We start from the raw sequence: 21,805 nt of genomic DNA, 5'->3' as shown, positions 1-21,805 counted from the left end.
AACCCCCACTTAAATGAAGAGGATGTGTTTGAGTATTGATGACAGCAGGGGTGATATTTATAGTAAGGATGATATTATCGTTTATTAGATGTTTTGTCTGTGCTAAAAATCATGTTGTGCTTTATAATGTATTATTTTAATTAAACCTTCTGAAAGTTGATTTTACATATTTTTTCTTTCCTCTATTAACTGCCAACACTTAGCTTCCAATGCCAATCAAGTATGTCACATCGACTCATCATGTGTTTTTTCTTAGTCCTTAATGAATGACTTGGCCTCATCCAACTGGTGGACACAAGTTACAACCAGTGTCAGTGCTCATTAGTTTGTTGCCTGAACAGTGCAAGCTAACAAAATTAAAATTAAAATGGTAAACATTTCACAATTAACAAGCAGATAATTAATTATCCACTCATGCCTTCATTAGCTGCTGTGTGGAAACTTGCCACAGAGCAATAAGCAATAATCTTATATTTTGGCATTCTTGATTCTTTGCTTAAGGGAATAGTGTTGCCTGAAGATAACAGGTTAGATTTTCATTTAATAAATTCTAGCAAACTGTTATCTTCTCATCCAGTGGCAGTTGTTTATGCCTACTCACTTTTTACTCTTTAAAAACTATAACAACTGTATTTATTGGGTACCTACTTATACCTGGAAGAATGCTAGTTCCTTTGTGTATGTGATCTCCGTGGGCATTATGGGGCCCCTATTTTACAAGTATTGAGATCATTTTCATCATTTCACAGACTGCAACCACAGATATTTACTTAGTGAGATGCAACTGAGAGACACAATAGAGCTGGGACTGGAACTCAGACTGTTTGCCTCCCTAGGTTTAGTTTGAATCCCCAGAGCCGTGTTACTTTGTGTCTCCATCATTCACGGTGTATTTCTGGGCATGTAGCAGATCACTGATTATATCTGCCTTTGCTTAAATATAAGAACTAGGATTTGAAGGGATAGTGCCATGCTTTAATCCAGAATGTCTTCCTCGTCCCATGTGCTTAGAGACAGGACTTTTATAAGAAGATCAGGTCATGAAGGTGCCACTACTCATCAGTAGATTGATCCTTTGAGGTATTCAGGACTAAATATGTTTTTAGGAGCTGGGGCCTCATTGGAAAAGTATTCCATGTGGTGTGCCTTCGGAGGGTGTATCACCCTCCACAACTTCTCCCTTCTGTCTCTCTGTCTCTGTCTCTGCCTCTGTCTCTCTCTGCCTCTCTGTCTCTCTCTCTCTTTCTCTCTCTCTCTCTCTCTCTCTCTCTCTCTCTCTCTCTCTCTTCCTAACTGCCAATATGTAATCAGTTTTCTACCATCATGTTTCTGTCTTGGAGTGAACCAACTGTGGACTGAATTCTCCGAAACCACAAGTCAAATTAAAGTCTTCTTTTAAATTGTGTGCGTTGGAATTTTCTCTCATGAATCAAAAAGTAACCGATACACACAATATGAGCAAAACTTTGGATGGCTTATCAAGGGATGTACGTGCTGTGTGGGTGTCAGCATATTCCTTCCGTTTCACTCTTCATCAGGAACTCAGCAGATTATGCAGTACTAGCGTGCTCCACACTGCCACACCAATCTTAACCTGAGAGAATTCATTTTTATCTGTTTTATGTATTAGGGGTACTGATAAGGATATGGAACAGAAGTAAAAGGGAGAGACTCTACAATTTATCACAAAGAAAGGAGGTCTGAAATCTTTGATGTTGAGGATAAAATAATAGTACTTGTTCAAGGTTATCTTTTTATTCATTTGATCATCTTTGGTTTTTATTTTTTATCAGGATACATATCTGCAGCACATGACCCTCACATTGCTCATGATGAGTTATCACCTGTGCACAGCATTTCAGCTCACTCATCAGCCCCTTTCCCTCCACTCTCTCTTGTGTCATCCATCTCTTAGTCTTCTTCTCTATATTATCTGTTTTTTATTTTCCTCTTTATTTTGGGGGTTTCTCCTACAAAGTAAACCATATGATATTGAAGCTTGTGCATTTGATTTATTTCACTTAAATTTATGTTCTCAAGATGCATCTATTTACCTACAAATGACTCCAGTTTATTCTTCTTCGTTGTAGAATGGTGTTCCATTGTGTATAATGACACATTTTCCTTACCCATTCATCTGTGGGTATGCAGACACTTCAACACAGATATTCCCCTTCTATGTATCTTCTGAAAAGAGTTAAAGACATCATATTATAGTGATACATGCATACCCGTGTTATAGCAGCACAATGCACAACAGCTAAATCTTGTAAGCAGCCTGAATGTCCATCAAGAGATGAACTAACATAACTGTACTTTTGAACACCTTCGATCCCAAAACTTTTTGCCTCCTATTTTGACACAGCATATCACACTTTTCCAATTACTCAAAGCTTTTCACAGAAGGAAGCCTAAGGCAGCTCCTCTGCCTAAGAGCATTCACACTTTTCATTTAATAAGTTTACCTATCAGGATAGAGAATTGATATTTTGAAACTTCCTTGAAAGCCTGAGTAATCTTATTAAACAATATAGCATGCTCCACACATACCACATTGAAATGTTATCTCTTTATAGCAATGACTAAGCATGTACACTCAATGAACAAGAAAGAAATATTATATTTCTTTCTAATGTGATTAAAACTTCAAGTTATACCTAGAAGACATTGCTTTTGAACCATTTTTTCACTGCTTTGCAATGAAACAATGATGCATCCTGAAATATTTAAATTCAGAAACCTGCTCTGCAATGTGATCTATTTTGTATACAAAGGTGATGCATGACATTTATCACCATTGGGCTGTTTATATGAGACTGTATTTTCTTTTGCATAGTGGAGAATTACCTATAGTATTTAGTTTACCTTTCTTCCTATTTGTTAAGATTAAATTAGGGATTCTCAAGATGGGTTATAAGGGTAATGTTTATTTACTATATCAGTTGAATGTATGAGATTTATTTATACAAATATTTTACTCATGCATTTATTTTATTGTATTTCTGCTTATTGGGGACAATAACTTTAATGCTTGGTCATTGCTTTATTTGTCTCAACTATCAAAGCTAACTGGGCAACCACATCTTAGTAATTCATTATTTTTGCTGTTTGAATATCATTATTAATATCATCATCTTGCTCTTTTTTGTGACTGTTAAGCATTTTTAAATGAGATGTTCGATGGCAGCCTCTACTGAAATTCATAAACAACAGAGCACTTGAAAAAAGAGAAATATTAACCAAACATTAAAACATAAACTATTATGAGCCACTGAGCAACAAAAAAAAAAAAGGAACAGGACCAAATATTGCTGTAGTACCTTCAAGAAACAAGACAATTTTTCAGTAATTCATTTTCTCTCTTTCTTTCTACCAATGGAATAATGAGATAAAACAACAAAGATTTGATTGATGTTTCTCTAAGGCACAAATATTGAGGGTTTGATGGACATAGACTTCAAAATGGGAAAATGTATACCAAATAAAGGCAGCTGCTTTCCCTGAAGGATTACAGATAAACACACACACACACACACACACACACACACACACACACACACGCTAAATATATTTCTACAGCTGAGAGAATGAATTATTATTCTTAGTTTTAACAAAAACGATGACCCCATCAAAACAGAATGTCTCATTCATTGTACTCAAGTACAGTGCAATGCACCTATTATAGAAGCTAAATTATGTAGAAATAAGCACCTAGACAGGGTTAGGCCCTTGAAGGAGTCAATGCAGAAGATGAAGGTACATTATAGATGTGGCTGGAGACATATCTGTTGAAGGCCAGGTCTCAAGATAAAAAGAGAATGGCCAGGACTTTGTGCTTCCCCAAGGGATAAGCAACATGTTATAATTGATATCACCTGGTCCAATGATAGACATGAGTCACCTGCAGGGGTGACCAGGACCTCCTGACTCATCTCTTCCAAGAAAAATGTCCTTATTCTTTCCACGTGCACTTGCTATGTGACTTGTTCCCCCACTGGATCAACATTGCCTAAGAGGTTATATTTGTAATCTTACCTGTTTTATTCATTGTACCAACTCACGATTTTGTATCCACCTCATTATTGTGCTCCATAAAATTTCCTTTTCTTCCTTTGAGAAGGGGGCTCATTGGTGAGTCACTCAGGCACCCTCCTATCACCCTGGAGTTTCTCTTTCTCTCTCTCTCTCACTCTCTCTCTCTCTCTCTCTCTCTCTCTGTCTGTCTCTCTCTCTTTCTCAATAAAATTTCCTACTCTTAACCTCCATTGTTCCTTAGAATTCATTTTTTGGTGTTTGTGGAACAAGAATTCAGCATATCAGGCATCTAGCAGGTTAGGAATTATAATATTTCCCTTATATAATTTGGAGTCTTATATCACATTCATGGAAGTAAAACACAAAGTCACTCTTTTTTGTGAGCTAGGGTTAGCCAAAAAGGTACAAGGAAATAAATGAAATTAGAGATTCGGAAGTAACAAAAGAGAAATGAAAGCCAGGCTTCTTTAACTTTTGATCATTGTTAAACACAGCAGGATCTACGATTAGAGGAGCAAATCATGAGGAAATGTGATGGTCGCACGTCTGTGCTACACTCCAAGTAATTTCCCATGGAACGAAATAAGCAAAGGTTTATGTTGCTATGAAATAATGTACTCTACTTGGTTGAATTACCAGCAAAGCAATAGAAAAAGTACAGAGTCCGGGTCTGCCTGGGAATCAAATATTTGGGAATTTTTCTATGTGAAAAACGAGGTCTGAGTTCCTCCTTCCCTTCAAAAATCACTACTGAATGATATTGCATGATCTACTTGGTAGCCTCAGAGGCAAAGTTACCTTTCTTTAAAACCTCCCAGCTTCAAAGCAACTCAAAAGTCAACAGTAAGAAAACAAACATTTGTAGACAGAACTTTCTCTGTGATTAATAGTGGTGGACAGGCATTGATTCTAGATGATGGCTCAAAAATATTTTTTCCACCTTCAGCATAAGTTCTCTAAGTTGGTATCATTAAGAACTCAAATTTCTGACCATGATGGCTTGCTGGTTTCACAGAAGGTCTTTGCTTTCTCTAGGAGATTCAAGTTAAAATGGCAGTTGCCTAGAATAGAAACACCACAGCCAGTGGAGCAATTAAATTAGGTGACAAGATAGACTTCTGGTGAGAAAGCTGGCTGAGTACAACCCTACGAGAAAACTTTACCCCTGCCAAGTTTTGCAAAGAAAATAAGGAGCACACATCGAAATCAGAAGCAGGTAGCTCTAGCCAGAGAAATCAGTAACATGAGATTCACCTTTAGCTAGTAGTAGAAATGGCACCTTACGGAAAATGGGGAAAGAGGCTATGTTCATTCCTGCCTGTGCTGTCTAATTTACTCCATGTCTTCTGATCTGCCTGTATCACTGCTCACTCTGGAGTCTAGATGTCTCATAATCTGACCAAATATTTTTCAATGAATTTATATGACATGCTACTGGCAGCAAATCATTGGCTTGTTGTAGCTGTACCTTTTTGATAGTCCAACTCCTTCCGTCTGTTCCTGACTTAGAGCACAGAACAGCACCCTGGGAGTGTCAGGCATAGAGAAATGTTTGGAATTCTTTCCAAGTCACAGACGAGGTGGAGATGTTTTAGAAAAAGAGGAGGTAACTTGAGAGAAAGAATACTAAATTCAGATATGCACATCTAAAATGAGACACATAATATGAAAGTGCAAATGGGGCAAATGTCTACATATGATCCAGGAATATTTATTGGTTTTCATGAAGTCTCCATGCTCATCCTCACAGGGCCCAGAGGAAAGACTGCCAGGCTGAAATTGTGTGTAGCCCAGAACTTTGTTTACACACTATATTTAAAGCTATCTCCTTATTAACATCTTTGATATCCATTTGTTAGACACCACAACCTTGGGTAAAATGAAAAGAATTTTGCTCCCAGAATGAGGAATCAGAGGTGCCAAAGAAAGATACCTACTGGGAAAAAGAGAGAAATGTTTTTGCTAATCAAAATGAAGGCAGTGTCGGGGATACAGCTCAGCAGCACAGCACCTGCCTGGCAAGTGTGAGGTCGTGAGTTTGATTCATGCTACCAAAAAAAGAGTAAACAAATAAATAAAGGGGAAAATGATTACTAATTTGGGTGGACAGTTCTAATGACATTATTTCTATAACTATATCAAATTTAAAAGAAATATTTTCAATTGGTTTTTCAGAGGTAGGAAAGTTTATTTATTATTATTTTTGATGCAACCATAATTTGACCATAAAGGACAAGTATAAAGTTTTTTCTATGCAAGTCCATTGTTGTAAATTAGAAAATGAATGAAACTTTGTCAAGGCAAATACTGAGTATATTATTTTGGGGTGAAGGCAGTGACTTTCATCTCATTAGCAAGATGCAATAACTGACAAATATAACTATCACCCTAAAATGACAGAAAATTAAATTAGTGGGTTAATTCCTTTCTTTGGCATTAATACAAGTCTTCCTATTTAGTATGAGAAGGATTCCACCACTGCCTACCAATGGCATGGTTGTAGGCATGGGCCCCAAATCTCTGCAGCTATTACAATATTGCCCAGAGGTGGTGCATGAGATGGACATGCAGAGACAAGGAGCTTTTAGAGCTACACGTTTTAAACCTCCTGGAATGCATGGTTACTGATAAACAGAAAGACTTTTTGGTGACAAGTCACAGTGGAATTAGGATGCACTTTCTTAGCTGTGAAAGCTCTGGGCTGGGTCTTCACTGCCAGGACTCCTTCATCATTTAATTTAGTTCCAGATTCAGTCCTTTAACAGACCATCCTCACCATTCCCTGTTCTTCCCATCACCTGCAGGAATCCCTGCCTTTCTTCTTTCTTTGATTCTTGCTGCTGCTTCTATCACTAAAAGTTCCTAGAGGCTTCCATTCTTTTTGAGACTTTCTTGTGATGAGGATTTTCAGTTCATGGCAGCCCCTGAGTCCTCTCAGTGTATCAATCACACAATGGACCAATGGATTCAGAGTAATGTTTCATCATGTATTGCAGTGTAACTCTTGCAATCAGCAGTAGTTCATTAATATCACTTTTTAGAATGTAAGAGCAAAGAAGAGAAGAATTGGGGGTATTTTCTAAAACATATATTTAAGTCCTCAGTCATGTCATTTCATTACAATCACTATTACTTTAACTGTTACCACCTATAATTTGCTCAATTGGTAGATTTTCTGAACTCTCTCTGCAAAACTGAACACACTCCCAAATTCATGAAACTCAGAGGAATGAAAACAAATTGGTTAGCAAATTTCCTACTTAAAATTATTGAAGGGAAAATTGCACAAAGGGATGGTTTGAGTTTGTTTTCTTCTTCAGTTGTGTTGCAAATAATTCCCTCACCGAAACCTTGGAATTTCCTCTAGTCTGTTCCCTATTACCTCTGTGGGAAAATTGTGAAAAATCAATCTGTTTTCCGTATAACCATATTACATCCCATTATTTGAGGAATGTCAAATGCAAACCCCAATGACCAACAATATCAATCTTTTCCCTCTTGTTTGCAAGTTTGATTTCAGCAGGAGTTATAAAAAAGAAAGTGCAAGCCAAATATCATTCTACCCCCAGGCAACTGCAGATTTAATTAGTTTATATAAAATAAGGCAGTATATTCACTTTAGACTTGGATATAACCTTAACGCTGAGAGTCACATCAGCTTCTTACGACTTTTAGAAGTAAATGAAGACTGGAGTTTGTGGCGAGCCGAGCACCATGCCAGTCTTCCAACTGACAACACAAATTAAAGTAATGCAAGGCTAAGATTGAGAATTTTGGGGAAAAGGAAGGAAAAAACAAAGTAAGTGAGGAGGCAGGGAAGGAAGGACTGCAAGAAGGAAGAGAGAGAACTATTCCAAACAAATGTGAAATCCTGCCTGAGTTACTTTCGATGTAATTCCATAAAAAGACAAGACTTGGGAACCTACTATATCTTTTCATGACTTCAGATCATTTTTAGTGAAGTAATGGAGTTTTGGGTAAGATTTTCTTTTCTTTTTAAAGATAAGATTGTCAAGAAAATGCAATCTTGCTAATTTTATTGCTCATTATTCAGAATCGTTTGTTGGTAAGTGTCAAGTGCATTTTCTATTTTTATAACAGAAAGAAATGCTGAAAATATAATAATATATGGAAAGCAAAGAAAAGACAGAGAAGAACAAATCTCAGTGTATCTTTGCTCAGAGTACATGCACAGTTTGACTTGGTAATGTTTTCTTACTAAAAGCTGGTATTTTCACCTAATTATTTTGTTTGCTCAAAACCCCTCATCTCATTTTTTCACAGCAATCAGTAAAGAAAACCTGTGGCTTCCTTCCACTGTCTCCTTAGACAAACAGCCAAAAATTTTGAGAACAGTTGTCATCTTTCAAACCCCTCATAATTGCTTTCATATATGCTGGTCATGAGGAAAACTTCTTTTGCATTTTGGGGGAGAGGAGAGTAAAGATTGGCATTTGATTTTAAAAGCCTTTTATTCTTCAATCAATGCTGCTCCTTCTCCTCCTCCTCCTCCTCCTCCTCCTCCTCCTCCTCCTCCTCCTCCTCCTCCTCCTCCTCCTCCTCCTCCTCCTCAAACCCCTCTTCCTCCTTCTCTTTCTTCTTCTTGGGACCATATCAAAAGCAACTACTTTCAGGTTCTTATGGGATAAATACATGCAATTTCTCCTCAACAGTTTACTTTTAATGATGCTGTCCCATTCAGCACTGACAGTGTTTTTCACCCAAGTCTGTACACCATATCTGCCATAAGCTTTTTGTGCCCTTGGACATGTGGACACACCTCTCCACTACGGATTCCATATCTGTAGATGGTGGTTGTCATCCTCCTCCTCCAAGAGGACCATTCTGAGTAATAACAGAGATAATGTATGTGTAAGAACTTAGAGTTTTGCCCATGACAATTCTCAATAAATGTTAGACAAATATAAAAAAGTTTATAATTATTTTCATCTAACATCTATTGAGCAGTATAGGATAATTATAGAAATGACTCTTCTATTTCCTTGTACTGATTTTCTAAATTCTAATGTCAAAATAGAGAATTAATGACAACCACTGAAAATAGAACATAAAACCCACTTATTTCACATACAAACATTTTACATACTCATAGTTTAGCTTTGATTATAATTACTAGAAGCAAATCTCCAGCTAGATGCCTATCATAGATCTGTAGCATCTATGCCAAGTAAATTGCCCTCTTTCTTTCTTTCTTTCTTCTTTTTTTTTTGGACTGGGGATCTAACTCATGACCTTGTGCTTGCCAGGCACACACTTATGCCGCTGAGCTAAATCTCTAGCCCATAAATGCCCTCCTTCTATGTATGTTTGGTTAAAAAATTATAAAACCCTTAAGAGTATGTGAAATTTTATTTCATTTAAAGGTAACATCCACATAGCTTGTCTTCCCAGGCTTAAACTATTAACATACGTTAGAGAGGTCATCAACGGACTTCAATTACTTCTAGTTAAAAAGGAAAACTGTGTTTGCCCCTTCAGCTACTTCACATCATCAGAGGTGGAGAAGAAGAATGGTGACCTTTCCAACTGTGGCAAGGACAGTGGTTTTGGTGGTCAATGAGTGGAATCTGAGGCTTGTCATAAACCTCCATCGTCACACAGCTTGGGAGGGAGGGATCGCCCCACTCCCGAGAAGCACATAGACTTTCTAAATAATCTTCCTACCATTCACAGATGCGAGCACAAAGGGGGCTTTTCTTTACCCAGTCTAAGGGAGTCACTGTTCTCGGGGCAGAGTGTTGGACTAGATTAACTAGCAGAGTCCCCAAGTGCCAAACTATGCAGAAGCAAAATGAACGGACAACAAGAAAAAGTTTGATTCTTCGTTCCTATAAACACCATTTCTTTTGGCATCCATTCTGCAAATTATGCTAAGCATGGGGTTCCCCTTAGAGATGTAACTGTGGAGCATGTACTCAAGATGCTCTGTGCATAGCTATGGAGACCTGTTCCTCATTCTTGCTCTCCAGAGCCATGATTTTTAAGGCTTTTATATCTCACTGTCTTGGTGTTTCATGTTAATTTCCTGTGCAAAACTGCCCCTTCTCTCTCTTCCCCTTTCCTCGTTTCCCCTCCATCTCTTTCCTTTCCTTATGTTTTTCCCTTCTAGCTCATGGAAAAGTATAAAAAGCAAGCAAAGGTAAAACACATTTTCCTCTATTTTCAAGTAGGAGGGAGACTCACTCCAAACAGGGAGACTCCCTTGCAGACAAGATGACTGACAAATTCTTGTGGCTTTCTCCAAAAGTCAAACCAAAATCTAACCAGCAGCCAGGCTTAGTTCTGGCAACCTTGCTTTGCCTGGAAATGAGTGCAATCATATCCTAATAGCTATTTGGATAATTGTTCACATGAGTGATCTGCCAACTAATGTTGGAAACAAGTCCTTATTACAAATATAGCATGCAGTCTAATCTGGAATATATTAAACTATGATTTCTATAGCTGCTTATTTCTAAACTGAAATAACGAAACCATTTATCACATTTGTATCTTGTGGAAAAAAATGTTTCAAGTAGAATGGCAGTATGTAAATGTGTAAGTGGATAGTTATAATTTTAATATTTTGAATTAAAAAACCATGTCTGAACATAGTATTTGTTCAAGTCCTATCTTCAGAATTAATACTGGCTTTAAAAAGTTTTATTTTTCTAATGAATGACCATAATATAAATGCTTGCACATATAAATTACGAATGATTCACTTTAACCCTTCATATTGCAAATAAACTGAAAGCCTGCATGGATGTATAGCACTGGTGGAGACTGACTTATGCTACCAAACAAGGATAGTTAGATTCAAAAGCCTCCTCTCAGATGGGACCTGGAAGGCAGTCTAACATAAAACTCCCAAAGTTTCCTCTCTTTCAGGTACAAAGCTAGGAGTTTAATTGCTGTCAAGGGTATCTTTAGTTCTTCCTATAAAGTTAAAGATAGGAAAGAAAGTTTTTCACACAGTTCCATTAAAAAGTACTGGGGCACAGAGAAAAACGTAGACTTTGCACTATGATGGCCTTCACTTGTACTACTCGTGGGGAATCTTGGGTAACTTGCATTTCTTTCTTGAGCTTCTGAGTGTTAGTTGCTGTGATGATAAATAAGAAAAACAGTTCACACAATTATCAGGGTGACTAAAGAAAAGAGCACAGGCAGAGGACAAGCACTAAGAAGGGATGTGGCGCAGGAGAGTGAGGGTTTGTGGAGATGGAGCGCAGTGTGGACCTGGGAGCACAGGCTATGGCGCCTTAATGACTGGTCTCACGCACTCCATTGCCAAACTGTGCTAGCCATACAGAGGTAGATCAAGCTACACAATCACTTTCCTGGGGTTTATTGTTTTCATTTCTCTAATGGGGATAAGTAAGTAATAGTATTATAGACTTCAAAAGGTTTTTCAGGGTATTGTGAGTTAATGTTATAAAAGCTTTAAAGGAACTATGCATAATGGAGGGTTCAGTAATGCTATTACTCCTGTTGATTTTAGTCTACCTGAGTGGAGAAGTCAAGGTCCAGCTGCAACTTCACTCCACGTTCAGCCTGACGCCGCTTTCTTTTGTTCCTCTTTTTCTCCTTTCCTTTCATCTTGTTCTCCCTAGAGCCAAAAGGTACACACCCCCCTCTAGACTTTGATTTTCTGTGGGTCTTCCATGTGTGTGACAAAAACAAAAATTGGAAGTGCTTACAAAATTGTCTTGAAGAGAAAATGGCATTTTCTCTCAACAGGTAATTAAACATGTTTCCATTTGCCATTTTTAATCACTTCCCTAAATTGAATTCACTCTCAAATTCATAAACAGCTGATAAAAGATGCATTCTATTAGGCATCATATTAGGCAGGTGGAATCGAATGGCAACAATGTCTATGATTCTTAGTTCAGAGAGGAAAATGCAAGTAACACATGGACATTAAGATGAGGCAGGGATTATTTTCATCTCCTTATTGAAATAACTGATATGGTAAGATATTTCTCAATATTGTCTCTTTAAGAGAACTACTGGCAAGTGATCAACACCTTGCTAAAATGATGAAGATGTAATTCTGGGTTCAAGCTACAGTAGTGAAGACAGAAGTCCCAGAGCGCAGCATAGCATACAAACGATGGGAAGGACAAACACTTTGGGGTCCGTCACGGGGATCTTTGAGAAAGCAAAAATAAAGCCCGTATTTCCTGGTCTATGCATCCCTAGAGTTCAGTGGACACTGCCTGGAGATATCAATACTTCCAAAGTGACTTCACAGAAAGAGTGCAGTACACATGAACCTGCCACTCAGATTTTGTCACGTTCACTTTTTGAATGTCAACTCCAGGCTTGATCTCACAACCCTTTACTAGTGACTAATGCAAGCGCGTCCCACACAGTCACCTTGACCCAAAATGCACCCTGCGCCTGAGGATGTATTCACAGCTTCAGTGCACTGCAGCTTTTGGAGACAAATGGCTGTTATAACCCCGTAAGTGAGTCAAGCCCGTCAAATAACCTGGAACCTAGTAAAGCATACTTCCGGTTGTTTCTGGGTGGGTAATAAAAGTGGGGTCCTGCATTCTAAGTTTTGTTCTAGCTGCTTTCTTTCTGGCACTATTTTCCAGCTTTGCTTACAGATAACAATAAACAAAACAACTTTGCTCCTCTATGCCTCTCCTCCATTATGTTTCTGCCTTGTAGGCAGCCGTGTATGCACTAAGCCCACTCAAACCATAAGCCAAATAAGCCTCTTTTCCTCCGAGTTGTGTGTGTCAGGTACTCGGTTCCAGAAATAGGAAAACAGTCCAATACAGTGGTTTTCTAGTTCATACTAGGACTCATGTCTGGAACAATGTTAAATTTCCTTCAGTGTCTTAGTTACATTCTCATCATTGAGACAAATACTGATACCACAGTTCTAGCAAGCAAAGGGATTGAGGAAGGAGGAGGGATATATATCCCCGTGCAGGCCATGCCCACAGTGGCCCACCTCTTCCCACCAGGCTTCACTTCCAAACATCATGACATCTGTAAAAAAAGTATCAATGGACTAATACACAGATGAGTATCACAGTGCTATGATCCAAGTACCTCCCCAAATAAACTCCTATGAATGCATGAAGTTTTGGAGGAACATTTAAATATAAAATATGACACCCAGGTTCTCTAATATACTCCATGATCCATCTTGATGTCTTGCACTTAGCAAGTACTTGATAATTGGTCACTAAAGCAACAAACAAGGCAACTGATGAGAAACCGAGAAAATAAAGCCTAGAAATAAAAATGGAAGGTAAATAATTACCTACGAAAGTTCAGGATTGCAGCTGGGCTGTGAGTCTTTCGTAGCGCATGTCAGCATCTGCACAGTGAAGTCCATTCAGATGTACTCTTCCCAGTGAAGTGTGTTCTGGATTCTGCAGATGTGCAGGGGAGGCCATATTTCATCTCTTCACCTTCACACCTCCCACTGGCGTTAACCTCTTTTCCCATGATTTATGTCTTTTTTTATTGTTCTGCCTGGAACCATGCCAGATCCTAGGATCACAGTTCCCAGTCTCACCCATTCTTGGGTAAAGGGACGGAAATCAGACTTGGGGAAAAGGCCTGTGCTCATAATGTGGGAAAGGAAACGGCTTACCTGTCTCCATGGAAACACGCGCACTTTCCCGTTGTTGCTGAATAAATGAAGGTTGTGTTCTTAACTCACAAGCTTCAGTTTCAGGCAAATTCAGCAGCCTTTCTCAGGGCCTACAAAGCGAGCAATTCTTCTTAAAAATCTCATTTCTTTCTCTGTTTTACCTGGTAACCACGTAACTCAATAACACTGCCCTCTAGATGTTATCCGCGGAATCACTGAGAAGCAATAGCTTCTTAAAAATATGAAAACATAGATTGAAACAGCTTCAGGCTTTAGTTAATCCCTTTATAATTATTAGAAAAAATTCAAGCACAACGACATGAAACAGAAGTTCAGCAGGATTATTTCACCAAAGATATTACCAGAGATAAAGGATTTTTGTTCTAACAACTGTGCTCAAATCCTCAACAGGTTTTGAAAGATAGTTTGTTTACATTAAACCAATATTTAGTTCTCACTTCCGAGTTTTGAAGAAACCCGACAATGATGCCGTGCTGAGTTGTGAGTGCCACATAAATAGGTGGGGATCATATAGAAAACACAGGATCTAATATAGACCTGGGGTGGGACAGTGAATCAGGATAGAAATGTAGCGTAATTGTAAATGCTTGTCTAGGGTAGATAATGCCCTGGATTGGATCCTTAGGTTTGCAATGAAAAAATGTATACGTACAGCAAATTGTCACTCTTAGTGGTTTCCGGAACCTGTGGGTCCTCTATAGAATGATGTAGTACTGTATGCTGTAGAATATTCCAGATCAAAGGCTTTAGAGGACCTTTGTCACTACTAATTGGGATCTTGGATGAATTACTTCACCCTTCTACATCTTATTTTTCTGATCTGTAAAATGATAGTAATGAAACTCAATAAAGCTGAAACAAAGAAAGTGCTCAACATGGATTAACTGTCTTATTAATCAATTGTATTTATTCTGATCATTAAGCATAAGCACTTAGGGATTAAATACTGTCCTCTAAAGTTGCACTGCCCACGGTGATAGACACCAAGCACAGGAGATCCCTAAGCACTTGCACTCAACACACCAGTTGAAACCAATTTAAAACTGAATTTAAATTGTGTTGATTTTGATTCTTTAAAATTCAGTATCTAGCCCTTCATTAAGCTATTCTGTTAATGTCTAGCTGTTCATTCAGTTAAGTATGATTGGAGCAGTTTGAGTACCTGAATATATTTTATGAGCTCAAGCTATAGATTAAATATTTTCAAAGAGCTTTAATATCTGAATTGAAATGTGCTATAAATGTAAAGATTCACAATAAAAAGTGCAACATATCTCACCTAATTCTATATTAATTACATGTTGAAATTATAAAACAAGGCAAAATAAAAGTACATTATTGAAATTCACTTTACTTGTTTCTTTTTTTAATATGGGTCCTAGAAAATTTTAAACCACATATGTGGCAGGCATTATACTGCTACTGGTCAATGTTGATATAGATGATACTGGTGGTTAAAAGTAGATGAACACATTCCACTATCTAAACTCATTTTTCCAAATCGAAGTGTACAATAGATACAAAAATCACCGGCCTCTCAGAAAAAAAGGAAAGCATATAAACCAATAAGAAATTGCATGATTCTATATGTGTCTTGTGTACTGAATATGTCCCCTGAAATTCATATATCAAACTCTTAATCTCTAGTACAGTGGTCTAGAGAAATGGGACTTTGATAAGTGGTTAGCTCATCAAGCCTCCACCTTCATAAACAGATGAAATGGAGAGTTGAATAGTTGCCTAGGTGTACACACACACACACACACACACACTTTTCCTTCTGCCTTCTATCATTTGGTGACACAGCAAAAAGATCTTAACCAGGTATTGCTGCTTGCTCTGGAAGTTGCAAGGCAACAGATGAGAAATAAATTTATAAATTTTTATTATTTTAAAGAGAATTAAACAAAACAGAACAAAGCAGATCAATGCAAACAACACAGGACTCCAAAACAAGACAACAAGAAATCAACAGTGACCACCATAATATCTCTTAGTTTCTCAGAAATAGTTGTCCATAACTTCACACAAAATAATTTTCAAACAAAGCGTAACAGTATAAAATCTGTCAAGGCAAAAGAATTAAAGCATTATGGGACTTCAAACCAAGACAATAGGAAATCAATAATGGCTACCCTAATGTCTCTTATATTCTTCAAAATAGCTGTTCATAACTTCACACATAGTGAAATCAAACAATAGAAAAGACTAATCAGTATATTCTATTATAGCAATAAAAAGTATCACAGTGTAGAAATACATATGGAATAATACAAAGTATGCTGCTGTATTAGGTAAACCTTGTGTAAGCAACTTACAAACTGGCTTAGAACTCTGAGCAAAGTTTCTCACAGCAAGTTAAAAAAAAGCATTTAACCTCCACTTCTGCAATCCATGTAACCCCATCAAGAGTTCCAAAATTCTCTCTCTCATTAACAGAGCTATCTTCTTTATGGGGAATTTCGAGCACATTGATATACATCACATTCTGTGATTTCCTTTCCTATGCTTCCTTCTTAAATCTTGGAAATAGCGTTTACCTACTGGGTGGGTTACTGTGATGAATAAGTAGGATGGCGCCTATAAAAAGCTTTCAAGGATAGCTGGTATAGAGTAGCTATTAGTTTTATAATTAAGCAATACTTTTGGCATCAACCATATCCAAACAATCACATCAGCACACACATACACATACTAGACATATGTTTATAATATATTTAGTCTGCAAATAATGCTTTGAACACATATATTCTCAGAAGTTCTGCCCTCTCACAAACCCTGGTTCAGAAGTAGCGAACCCTCTTCCCAAAATTCCCTGGTTTTTTGGTAGGCTCATTCTTTTCTTAAATTATGAAATTATATATCTTATGAATTGCCTTATATCAGCTGCTTTCTTATTTTGTAGTAACTTCTTCCTAACCTCTTGATCTTGCAAAGTCAGAAGGCTATTAAAGTTCAGACAGAAGTATGATACAAATTTCCTCAAGAGCTTTCTCTCAGCTGCCCACATATCTGTGATTATAGAAATATAACATAAAGCTAGTTAGACTCATGGTTTGCTTTTATTAAACTCAGTTAACTTGGTGGAGAAAAATAATCACTTGATCCACACAAGACAAAGCTGATAAAATTGAAGATAACTGAAACACTCCCCACCATCCTCTGGTCCTTGAGGACTGGGCTGTGGAATCTGTTTTCTAAACTGGTGTTCATGAAATAAAGGATTCATAGAACCAACTGATTTGGGTCAAGTTCAAACCATGCCAGAGCCTAAGCAACACCTCTGTACTCCCACCTCATTTCTCATACTTTGCCCCTTAATGTTTATCTCCAGCCTCAGTCTGCTGCTCACTCTTAGATTGCTGCCAATCCCAGCTGGCTGGTCATGCTTGTTGGTATCCAGTGATGCCAAGTCATTTTATTATGTGGACAAAAGCCCATTGACATGAAGGCATTGCAAAGTCATTTTGCCTTCTAAAACAATTTACAATCTGGGTTTTCTGAGATAAAGAATTAAACCTGAAACTCATTAACTGTGCGTCTCAATCAGTGGCTAGATTTAATCTGTGGAAAAATAAAAATTAATAAATGAAACGATAAAATGAACATTATCTTTGTATATGCCAGGCCAAGGTGGGCAAAGTGATGCATGGGCCAAATACAGCCCACCACCTGTTTTTCCAAGGTCTGCAAGCTAAGAATTGCTTTTACATTTTTAAAGGGTTACAGCTTAATGCTTATAGAAGTACCAGTATACCAATGTGTTATTATTTGTTTTCCCACTTTTATAGAAGTATGCCGATCCCTACCTTAAACTGTTAAAAGTTCTCTTTTGGTTTTGTTTTCTGATTTCAATTACCTACTTTTGTCAAAACTTTATTTGAAACATTAGAATTGATGTTCTTTCATGTGCAAATGTTTTCTTCAAATTTGGGGTACATACATATTTAATTCCAAAAACATTATGTATGTGGTACATTATCTGAAAAGTCTATCAGATAGAAAACTCTGAGTTAGAGGGGGGAAAGCATCTTTGCGTACAAGCCCATAAATAGAGAAAAAGTATATTTTATATTATCTTACTATATAAAGTAATCTGCTACTAGTGCTGAAACACTGACATTTAATCAAATTTTCTTATTAATTTATCTGCATTTTCCCATGCTGTGTACACCAAGTCTGTTTTGCATTTCAGTTTGTAGCGTACTTGATGAGATTTATTCTTTTAACTTTTTTGGCAGTGGGAGCAATACTCTTAAAATGGTTTCACAGAGGTAAATTGTCCCTGGCTTCATGATATAGGTGTTTGAAAGTTTCTACTGCACACAATGAAGCAAGACCAAAGACCCAATAACAAACAGCTGAGGGGATCAATAACCCCTGTGTTTTCAGTCCATGCTTATTTAAAGTGGTGCATGGAAAAAAGGGGCTCTCTATTTATATCTGGAACTTAATGAAGTGAAATTATCACAGCCGACAGGCGCTGGTGTTGTAATTCAGAGACAGGGCTTGGCTTAGAGGGATTTGCAGGCTGTTTTTATTCCAATTTTTATTTTTTTTTTTTTAGTGAAACATAATCCCCTCATCAGTTCCAATTTACATATTTGCTGCCCCTTTCTTCCAGCATGATTCTAAAAGTAGTGGTGTTGGAGGCATGGAACAATTGTTTGATTAAATAAGTATTCATTGCAATATGCTCTCCTCTATTCTAAGCAAATGGACCAGTGGTCAAAACACAGATAAATCTGTAAGCATAGAGCCAAGACACCCACCGCCACGCACTGTGCTTCCTTCGCACGCGCTCCCAGAGCTGTGCTCATGGATGTGGGTACATGTGTGTTTTTAACTTGATCCACTCTGCAACGTTTTGTTCACACTAGCTCTCCTTTCCAGTCTTGGGGGATTAATATGCTGCTAAATGAAGTGTTGCAAATTTCAATTTTATTTGAGGATAAATGGGATACCAAATGTTTATACTTACAATCATAGTAGAATTGTGTTCCATCGTTGAATGTTCTTGTTCCCTGCATAAATAAATGAGTCGGAGAAATTGTCTTCCTTGTGTGAAAACAACAAATCTCTAAATTTATAAATCTTTATTTGAATGTCATTTAATATTAGGATGTTCAAAAAAGCTCAACAGTTTTCGGTTCTAGGGTTCATTCTCCCCAGTTTGCAGATCTAGTAGTTATCATAGGTTGAGGACCATAAAAAAAGAGAGATGAATTCAGTAGTCAAATTGTAAGGATGTAGTTTTCAGTGTTTTCTTTTTTCAAGAATAACTAATTTTTTTGAGAAAGTTTTCTGAATTTCAGATGCACATATTTTAGAAAGGTCAGAAAACTAAGGGTGGCATAATTTGTTTTTTACTTGAATCACGGGCTTGAATTATTAGTAATCTAGAGTTGCAGTTGAGTGAATAGGAGATATTATTACTCATTATTAACCTTAGGTTTATTATTATTAATTACTCATTATAAACCTTAAGTTAATTCTTACTAGTTACTCATTAGTCTTAGGTTTTCATTCTTGTGTCCATTTACATTATATATATGTTTACTTTATATATATTTTATATATAGTTTGCATTTATATAGTTATACATAGTATCTGTTTACTGTATAAATATATATATATTTACATATATTAAACTTCTACTAAGTTGAGAAAGAATACTTGTTTCAGTGAGAAACTAAAAAATGGAAAATAATGAAATAATGAAGATTGTCTCAAAATCATTCTTACATAAGAGCAAAGTGAGAAATCGTAAGAAATCCAGTAATATTAAATCTTGTGTTTTTATGAATTGTTAATGCAGGCCACCATTGATCCTTTTCTAGCTACTGAACATTACATGGAAAATGACCCTTTATGTGGTGATTCTCTGTGAGATACGTATTTTGAAAAGAGCAAGATAAAAGATAGCCAGAGGAGTTGATGGGTGCTACAAGTGTGGCAGCAGGAAAAGATTCTGGAAAATTAACAATAGAAGCATGAGACTAAGGATAAAATATAGGATCACATATGAAAATCTTTTTGAAAAACAGCAGAAAATTAATGATATTAAGGCTATCTGTAGAAAGTGGTTCGCAAGAAATTCTTGTTCTTTATAAGTGCATGGTTGTGATACACAACAAATACATGTACTGGAGTAGCTGGTACACAGGCATGGCATGGCTTAATTATTTTTGTGTGCACTTCCATTCCCACCACCACTTTCGCCATCTTTCAGTCCCTTTTCCATTTGCAGTATTTCTATCTCCTTTTTACCTACTGTCTATTTTTTATTTTGTGCTTACATTTATTTGTATGTCAAGTTTTTTATGTAAGAGAAACCACATGATATTTAAGCTTTCATGTCTGATTTATTTCACTTCACATTAAGGATTTTTAGATTCTAGATACATCCATTTTCATACAAATCATGCAAATGTATCCTTCATTATAAAAGACAGGAGCTGCAATGTACATAAATATCTTATTTTCTTTATCCATTCATCTAATTACTCTGGCTAAGGTTTCAAGACTTAGGTTGAACAGCATTGGTGATAGGTGATCATTATACAGAAAGGTCCTACAATTCTTTTTCAGTTGGATTCTTGCAGGGTTTGGGGATCAGGGTAATGACGACTCCAAAAATGATATCTGGGGACTGTTTACTTCTCAATTTCACTGAAGAGTTTGATGGATAGTGGTATCAACGCATCTTTACAGTTTTTATAGAAATTAGAAGTGAATCCATAGGGTTCCACAGAGCTTTCCTTAGTTGGTAGGTTTTTACAACTTCTTCAGTTTAATTGTTATTGGATTATTCAGGATTTTTGGGTTCAATTGTGTTAATTCATATGTATCTAGAAATATCTCTATATTTCTGAATTTTCCAGTTTTAGCACGCAGGTTTGTGAAGTAGTTGCTAATAAGATTTTTTATTTCATCAGTATCCACTGTGCTTTCAGCTTTGCTACTTCTTATTGCATCAATTTGTATCTTTCCTTTTTTGGCAAGACTTGCCAAAGGTTCACCTATTTTGTTTACTCTTTCAAAGTATCAGTTTTTTGATTCATTGATTCTTGAATTGCTTTTTAAGTTCCCATTTCATTTTTTTCCTTTGAACTTTATACTTTCTTTTACTGTAAAATCTCTGTATCTGGATCATTCTTGTTTTCCTAGGACCTTGAATTACATCATTGTATGACATTTTGGGGCTTATGCTGTTTTTCTGATGTGGTCATTCACAGCTATAAACTTTACTCTCAGGACTACATTTATTATGTCACAAAAGTTCTGCACTTTATTGTCTTTTAATTCTAAGGAGTATTTTATATCTTCCCTAACTTTTTCTGTGAAGCATCAATTATTTAAGAGTGTGCTCTTTAATTTCCATGTTTGCGTAAAATATGTGGTTTCTTTTGTCATTGATTTATAATTTAATTGCACTGTAATCTTATAATATGCATGGTGAAATTTCAATTACTTTGCATTATTTTAACATTTTTAATTAGCTAGTATGAGATCTGCTATGGAGGAAAGTATCATGTACTGCAGAAAAGAATGTATAACCTCTTGTTACTGGGTGAAACATTGTATATATTTATTGTCTGTTTTTTCAAAGGTTTTGTTCAGCTCTGATACTTTTTTTTTTTTTTTGTCTTTTTCCTTTTTATCGGTACCGGGGATCGAACTCACGACTGCCTGCTTGCAAGGCAGGCGCTTATGCCGCTGAGCTAAATCTCCAGCCCCGATACTTCTTGAATGATTGTTTGTTTAGATGAACTATTTCTTATAGTGGAGTATTCAGGTTACTCACTATATTTGTACTGATTATTACCTGATCTTTATGTTTATTATGATTTCTTTTATGAAATTGGGTTTACAATGTTTTGGTGCATATTTGTTTATAATTGCTATCACTACTTATCGAATAGTTCTATTTAGCAATGTGTAGCATTTGATAAGATTTGACCAATCTACTATTGCTTCATTTCAGGTTCCTATTGCATGGAATATTGTTTTCCAACCTCTGATTTTTAGTTTTTGAATTTTTTACACTAAATGTGTTACTCATATACAGCCTATTATTGGATTTAGTTTATCAGTTCTGCTAATCTGTATTTTTTGATTGGT

General features: G+C 36.6%; 1 long non-coding RNA gene across 1 annotated transcript; it reads right to left on the bottom strand.

Moving 5' to 3' along the window:
• Positions 1–1,997: 1,997 nt before the first annotated feature.
• Positions 1,998–13,811, bottom strand: LOC134478195 (uncharacterized). The gene is made up of 3 exons (XR_010050681.1): positions 13,661–13,811; positions 13,325–13,436; positions 1,998–2,187 (listed from the first exon to the last, which is right to left on the bottom strand). It is a non-coding gene; the product is annotated as an uncharacterized LOC134478195 (long non-coding RNA).
• Positions 13,812–21,805: the final 7,994 nt, after the last annotated feature.

The sequence above is a fragment of the Cavia porcellus genome, unplaced genomic scaffold (assembly GCF_034190915.1).
Source record: "Cavia porcellus strain 051 isolate PalLab524CR breed Dunkin Hartley unplaced genomic scaffold, mCavPor4.1 scaffold_12, whole genome shotgun sequence".
Classification (NCBI taxonomy): Eukaryota; Metazoa; Chordata; class Mammalia; order Rodentia; family Caviidae; genus Cavia; species Cavia porcellus.
Note: the sequence above shows the minus strand (reverse complement) of the source record. Positions and strands in the feature narration are given on the sequence as shown.